The sequence below is a fragment of the Myotis lucifugus genome, unplaced genomic scaffold (assembly GCF_000147115.1).
Source record: "Myotis lucifugus unplaced genomic scaffold, Myoluc2.0 scaffold_49, whole genome shotgun sequence".
Lineage (NCBI taxonomy): Eukaryota > Metazoa > Chordata > Mammalia > Chiroptera > Vespertilionidae > Myotis > Myotis lucifugus.
Genome location: NW_005871097.1, coordinates 7322134 through 7330358, shown reverse-complemented (window position 1 = coordinate 7330358; position 8225 = coordinate 7322134).

The window sequence follows — 8225 nt, the reverse complement described above, 5'->3', positions numbered from 1 at the left end:
CGGGCCGAAACCTGCTCTCCAATATCCCCCAAGGGGTCATGGATTGTGAGAGGGCGCAGGCCAGGCCAAGGGACCCCACTGGTGCACGATCGGGAAGTTAGTCAGCTGTGGAGGAATCACAGGAAGGCTCCAGGGCATGTCCGGCCAGTCTCGCTCAGTCCCGATTGGCTGGACCCCAGCAGCAAGCTAACCTACCAGTCGAAGCATCTGCCCCCTGGTGGGCAGTGAATGTCATAGCGAGTGGCTGAGCAGCCTTCAAATATCATTAGCACATTACACTTTGATTGCTTGAATGGCTGACCAGATGACCGGACACTTAGCATATTAGGCTTTTATTATATAGGACTGGTTTCAGAGAGGAAGGGAGAGGGAGAGAGACAGAAACATCAATGATGAGAGAGAATCATGGACTGGCTGCCTCCTGCATGCCCTTCACTGGGGATCGAGCTCGCACCTTGGACCTGTGCCCTTGACCTGGAATCAAACTGTGACCTTTATTGTTTCATTCAGTCCAATGCATGGGAGAGGGATCCAGAGTGGTTAAGAGAATAGCTAGTAGTTCTGGGAGGGGCTCAGGTAAAAGCCAGACACCAGGGGATGCAGAGGGGCCCCTCAAAGGGTGAATCTTTTGAACAGATGCTCGCCCAGCCCAGCCTGGGGGGCCGGCCGCCTGCGGAGGTGAGTCAGGTGTCACCCATCTTCTTGATGAGTTTCACCTTCCCACCCCGGAAGTGGTTCTCCCGGAAGTCACAGAGCTGAGGGTCTGCATGGGTAGAAGGGGGGCCTGCAGCTCCCAAAGGGCCTGGTTCAGGTTCCTCTCCAAGGCCAGGGCGGCCTCCATGGCGCCCTGAGTGTTGCCCACTCACCTTGGGGAGGCTTCAGCTCGTCCTGGACGGGAATGCGGCCACCGCGCTGGCTTTGCCTCTTTGAGGGATGGCTGCTCAGGCCCACAGGCTTCTCCTCCGCCAACTTGCCCTCGGGAGCCACATGGTCCATCCGGCGGAAAGAGAAGCCCAGAGAGAGGTGGGTGTGGAGGCCGCAGAGGGAGGCTGGCAGGCGGTTCACCCCAGCCTCCACCTGGTGGATGGTGCTGATGGATTTGGGAGCTCATGGCTGTTGGGCAATAGGAGTTAAGGGAGAAAAAAGTGGTGTGTTGGCTGGTCCAGGAGGTGGTTCTGAAGGTGGGGACTGGATAAGACGCAGGAGAGCGGCGGGAGGCTGGAAGGAGGGGGGTGTCTGGGTCTGTTGAAGCAGGAGACAGATCCGGGACCGCCCAGGGCACTGCCTGGTAAGAGGGACCAGACGGCTGTGAACTGTGGTGATGGCCATGGCCGAGGTCAAGGGCTTGACCTGTCTGTGATAAGTTAGGTGCGTAACTTCAGAGTAAGCATTTAGAGACTCTATCAGGATTGGACGGATTCATTGCGTGTCTTCTGAGTCTAATAATTTTTTTTAAAGACTTGTATTTTGTACGTCTGTTTTTTTTTTATTTCTTTTCCCCCCACGATTCATTTTAATTGTATTTATAAGAGTCTTTTTTTGCAATGCGTTGGACTTTGAAAAAAATTTTTTAATAAGTTTTTATTGATTTTAAAGAGAGAGGAAGGGAGAGGGAGAGGGATAAAAACGTGGGTGAGAATCATGGACCGGCTGCCTCCTGCACGCTCCCTACTGAGGATCGAGCCCGTAATCCTGGCCTGTGCCCTGACCGGGAATCGAACCGGGACCTCCTGATTCATAGGTAGACGCTCAACCACTGAGCAACACCAGCCAGGCAGATTGGACTTTTTAAAAATTGTTTCTTTGCTACGGGAGTGTGAGAGACACTAGTCTACAGCAAGGGGTTGACACACTCCAGCCCTTGGACTGGCTGCCTAATTTGGCAAATAATGTTTTATTGGCGCACAGCCATCCCCATTTATCCCCGTGCTGCTTTCACGGCACAGAGGCAGCGTTGAGGACTCGCAGCAGAGATCGTTGACCTGCTGAGCTGAAAATATTCCCTCTCCGGCCCTTTACAGGAAACGAGGGCCGAGCACCTTCAATTTTTGCTTTTTCTGGTCCATCTCCCCGCTTCCCAGCTGGACTGCGCTCGCGGCCCACAGGGAGAACTTGCTTTGCTCACACACCTCCTGTTGCCTCCTTTGCCTTCCGTCTAATTTCCTCACTCCCTGCCCGAGTTTCCTAGATTTCCTCCCAAACAAACGCCTTGTGCTCACATTCTTTTTTAAAAAAAATATATTTTATTGATTTTAGAGAGGAAGGGAGAGGGAGAGATAGAAATATCAATGATGAGAGAGAATCATTGATCAGCTGCCTCCTGCACGCCCCCTACTGGGGATCGAGCCCGCAACCCACGCATGTGCCCTTGGCCGGAATTGAACCTGGGACCCTTTAGTGCGCAGATCGACGCTCTATGCATTGAGCCAAACCAGCTAGGGCTGTACTCACATTCTTGACCCCAGGAGAACCCACCAAGGCACACCTGATGTCCTTGTTTGTCCTAACCCCTGGGCCAGGTCACTAGCAGAGTAGGGACCACTTACTAGCAGTGCCAACCTCAGCACATCAGTTAGCTGTCATACACGTGGCAACTGTAATGCAAAAGAAATTTTAAAAAAGAAAAAAGAAACTGCAAAAAAAACCCAAGAGCTATTCCACTGCTCCCACTCCCAGGGTCCCAGCTCTTTTGCAACACCCTGTGAAAAGTCAACTTTGTGGCCATGAATTTTTCTGCTTCATTGGCTCTATCTTTCTGTCTTTTTTTTAAAAAATATATTTTATTGATTTTTACAGAGCGGAAGGGAGAGGGGTAGAGAGTTAGAAACATCGATGAGAGAGAAACATCGATCAGCTGCCTCCTGCACATCTCCTACTGGGGATGTGCCCGCAACCAAGGTACATGCCCCTGACCGGAATCGAACCTGGGACCTTTCAGTCCGTAGGTCGACACTCTATCCACTGAGCCAAACTGGTTAGGGCGGCTCTATCTTTCTTTTTAAAAAATATATTTTTATTGATTTCAGAAAGGGAGAGAGAGAGAGAGAGAGAGAGAGAGAGAGAGAGAGAGAAACATCAATGAGAGAGGCATTGATCGGCTGCCTCCTGCACGACCCTACTAGAGATCAACTGGGGATCGAGCCTGCAATCTGGGCATGTGCCCTGACTGGGAATCGAACCGTGACCTCCTGGTTCATTGGTTGACACTCAACCACTGAGCCACACCGGCCTGGCCATTTACTCTATCTTATCAAGTGCCCCTCAGGGCCAGGGAGGGTGGGGGAAAGGCTGAGGAGGAGGAGGAGGGGAGAAAGTCCCCTGTTGTCCTACATAGGATGCTCCCTTTTACAACAGCCTGCTTGGAGCCCACCCCCAGGTGTCCACGCACCTGAGCCGGGCCAGTTGTCTCGGGCCTCGCAGGACCTGGCCACATCACTGCCCGCCCCCACTTGATCGCTGCCACTTCCATCGTCTCCGTCTGCCCCCCCCCCCATTCCTCGGGTCACTTCAGACTTCATTCTGTCTTCTAAAGTGTAACGCTGCCATAATTAGGCCATATGTTAATTAGCAAGATGACGTCCTGTCACTCGTGAGGGATGTGGATCATCCCAGAAAGTGCCATCGGAAAGGGAGCTCAGCGGGAAGAGGAGGCCGGAGCTGCCCAGAGAGCCGGGGAGATGGCGGGATGCGAGAAGGGGAAGGGATGGGGTCCGGAAGGAAAAGGTCTAGAGTCGACCTCTTTTCCACTCCAGCGATGAGATGGCAGCCAGGAGGCTCGCCTGAGGCCCGGAAGCCCCCAGGGATGGCAGTCTCCTGCAGCGCTGGAGGTGGCCAGGGCCGAGGTCAAGGTCCCGATGGAGGCCGTGGGCGAGGTGAGTGGCAGGCATGTCCCCATCTCGGATCCCTGGAGCCTTGGGGATACCAATCCCAAACTCAAGGCCAGCCTCTGCCTCTGCGGCCCCTCTAGGTGCTCCCCGGGCAATCGGAAATGGTGGGGTTCTGGTAGCCTGGGGACTGTGTGCACCTGATGTTGACTCTCAATGTTGGTTCTCCGTTTCCTGTTAACTTGTTTGCTGACATTCTTGGGATAAGAAAGTTGGAAGGAGAATGAGGCGGGTGGTGATTTCCTGTTGCAGATAATGTCACCTTTGTCACTCAGGAGACAATTTCCCAGGAAGCTAATTTCTCAGGGAACTCAGGACGGGCTGCAAGGGCATGTGAATTAGAAAGATATCCCCCTCCCTCCGGTTTGCTGTCAAAAGCGGATGGGACGGGAACTTGTCCTGTCATTACCGGACTAAGGGGCGAAAGGGACTAGGGTGGGGTTTTAAGCTGTGCTTTTGCCCGGATTCCCAAAGGCATTTGACACAGGATCTCTCAGGGCGCGCCGAAGGGGAAATGTTGGGGTCAAGTGTGTGCTAATGACGGTATTAGTAAGTGTTACTATTATCATTTGTTCGTGTTTGCTGAGTTCCTAGTATACTTCCAACCTGTACAGCCCTCCTGCTAATACGTCTACCAATCCTTCAAGGAAAGTCTTATTCCCATTTAACTTGAGGTTCACAGACACTCAAAGATCAGACTGCCAGCTGACGAAGGCTGAAATCCATGTGATTTTTTCTTTTTCTTTTTAAAAAATACATTGTTATTGATTTCAGAGAGGAAGGGAGAGGGAGAAATAGAAACATCAATGATGAGAGAGAATCATGGATCGGCTGCCTCCTGCACGTTCCCTACTAGGGATCGAACCTGCAACCCAGGCATGTGCCCTTGACCGGAATCGAACCCGGGACCCTTCAGTCCGCAGGCTGATGCTCAACCACTGAGCCAAACCGGTGAGGGCTGTTATTTTAACTCTAAAATGTGAGCTCCTGTCAGTGTACTGGGGTCAGCAAACTTCTTCTGTGAAGGGCCAGATAGTGGATATTTTCAGTTGCCGGCCAGTGTGTGTTGTGGCTCCCCAGTTCTGCCCTTGTAGTGCACAGGCAGCCAGAGACAATACCTAAATGAATGAGTGTGGCTGTTCCCATAAAACTTTATTAGGGACACTACCCTTGGTTTTTCATTTCTTTTTCACATGTCATGAGTTGTTCTTTGGAATTTTTCCCAACCGTCAAACAATGTAAAGTCATTCTGCTCACGGGCTGTACAAAAATAGGTGGCAGCCTGGCTGGTGTGGCTCAGTGGATTGAGCATCGTGTCCCATGTACCAAGAGGCCACGGTTTGATACCATCAGGGCACATGCCCGGATTGCGGGCTCAATCTCCAGTAGGGGGCGTGTAGGAGGCAGCCAATCGATGTTGTGCCCTCATAGATGTTTCTATCTCTTTCGCTCTCCCTTTCTCTCTCTAAAAAGTCAATAAAAACATATTAAAAAAAAAAAAAGCAGGTGACAGGCCAGGTCTGGTCTGTATGCTGTAGTTTGCTGACCTTTGCACTATATGAAACTATCTGTCTAGCAATGACTCCTGAAAATAATGAAGCAAAGCAACTGAGTAACATATACAGTGGGGCCTTGACTTACGAGTGTCCCGACTAACGAGTTTTTCGAAATACGAGCCGTCTCTCGGCCGATTTTTTGCTTTGAGTTGCGAGCTAAAATTCGGGTTACGAGCCAGCTTCAGATACCCCACCACTAGTTGGCGCAGCGAACGTCACAGTGAACGCCACAACATCAGCCCAGCATCACGTGTCTCACCCGTTCACTTTTTGATTTGACATACGAGTAATTTGAGTTACGAGCTCCGTCACGGAACGAATTAAACTCGTTTAAGTCAAGGCCCCACTGTATTTTTGGTTGTTGTTGTTACTCCTCACCCAAAGATATTTTCCCATTGATTTTAGAGAGAGTGGAAAGGAGAGGGAGAGACAGAATCATTGATGTGAGAGAGACACATCAATTAGTTGCCTCCTGCACGAGCCCCAACTAAGGCCAGGGATGGAGCCTGCAACCAAGGTACATGCCCTTGACCGGAATCGAACCCGGGACCCTTCAGTCCGAGGGCCAACGCTCTACCCACTGAGCCAAACTGGCTAGAACCCTTTTTATTTTAATGGAAACTCCTATCATGAGTAAGCCAGATTATCAGATTTTATCTATCTATGACAAAACAGAATCTAATCACTACAGTTTAGGCCAATGGTCAGCAAACTCATTAGTCAACAGAGCCAAATATCAACAGTACAACGATTGAAATTTCTTTTGAGAGCCAAATTTTTTTAACTTAAACTATATAGGTAGGTACATTGTTATTAACTTAATTAGGGTCCTCCTAAGGCTTAGGAAGAGCCACACTCAAGGGGCCGCATGTGGCTCTCGAGCCGCAGTTTGCCGACCACGGGTTTAGGCTAATGCAATAGGTTAAGCTTCAGATCATGAACCTAAATGGATTGTCATAAACTCGTAGTAACGAAGCCCGATGGGAGGTGAAAGTCTGAACTGAAACAGGATCACCATTTAGTCTTCACTTGGGGCATGTTTTATTTTTGCGTAGTCCAGGACTCATCTGAGTCTGCCAGAGTGAAATTTTCACACAACGCATCCTTCAATTCCCTGGGAAGTCGGCAGTAGAGGTGGCTTGCCTACTTTTCTAGGTGAGAATTTCTGCTTCAGCAGACTTCGGGGAGGGCAGGCCGCCTCTATCTTGCTGATATGCCTGGGATGCGATCTATTTATATTACAGACCATATGCGGAGCCTGGCACGGCTTTCTATGTGAGCTCATGGCACTGCCCTAAAATAGGAGGCTGGAGCGGGCCCCACAGACATGGGGGACCTCTCACAGCCATTATGCTGATGAACAGGAAGGATGAACGAAATTGCTGCGTCCCGATGAAGAGGATAAATAATAAATACCCATCACGGGGACAAAATGCTCTCCTTGGTCTCCGCAGGTCATCAAAGTCAAGTTCGGAAAGACTCGAGGACTTTTTAACGGGCTTTCCTTCTTTGTGTGTTGGACAAATCGCAAGTCCGCATCTGTCTCACTGACGGGCCCCCTTCAGAGTGGGATGCGTTTTATCTAGAGCTTCATTCAAAGCAGCCAGCATTTATAGAACCCTTAGCCAATGTTAAGTGATTAGATTTATCTGTCAGGAAATAGAGAAGAGCTTTTGCTGACCTCCAAAGGCTCTCCCTGACAAGGACAAAGGAGATGAGGGGGAAAAAGAAGTATGTTACAGAGTGCCAAGCACAGGGAGACAGGCCCGTGCCCGGCGCCGAGGAAGGTCTAAGTGGGAGGACATTAACTCTTTAGAACAGCGTGGCTTCCATGGAGGCTGAAAACGGAGGTAGTCTTTTTACTTTTATTTCTCTACTTTCCCACCCCCCCTCTTTTTTTGCCTTTTCTGTTAATCTTCACCCCAGGATATTTTTTCATTGATTTTTAGAAAGAGTGGAAGGGTGGGGGGGAGACAGAGAGAAGCATCGATGTGAGAGAGACACATGGATTGGTTGCCTCCCGCCCCAGGGCTGGGGACCAAGCCTGCAACCAAGGTACGTGCCCTTGACTAGAATCAAACCCGAGACCCTTTCGTCTGCAGGCCGATGCTCTATCCACTGAGCCACACCAGCTAGGGCAAAAGGAGGTATTCTCGGGGGGTGTTGAATTTGCTACAAGAATTCTCAAATTTTGTGTTTCCATTCAGATGGGCATTCTATGTTTACATATGTACACATGGATGCATGTTTTCTCCAGTTATATAGATGAATCTGTAACTTTCAAAACACCTTTTTATCGTAGTAAGAGCTATGAGATACACCCTTGAAAGTGGTGCGTACAATACAGTCTATGAACTGTAGGCGTCGTGTTGTACAGCACATCCCTAGAGCTTATTCATCCGGCATAACTGACACTTTATACCCACTGAGTAGCATCTGCCCATTTCCCGCTCCCCTTAGCCTCTGGCAAACCACCATTCCTCTCTCTGCTTCTATGAGTTTGGCTACTCCAAGTTCCTCATACAAGTGGGGTCATGTAATATTTGTCTTTCTGTGCCTGGCATATATATATAATTGATTTCAGAGAGGAAGGGAGAGGGAGAGAGAGAGAGAAACATCCATGATGAGAGAGAATCATGGATCGGCTGCCTCCTGCACACCCCTACTGGGGATCAAGCCTGCAACCCGGGCAGGTGTCCTTGACCAGAATCAAACCCAGGACGCTTCAGTCCGCAGGCCGACGCTCTATACGCTGAGCCAAACCAGCGAGGGCAAACTTGCTCAC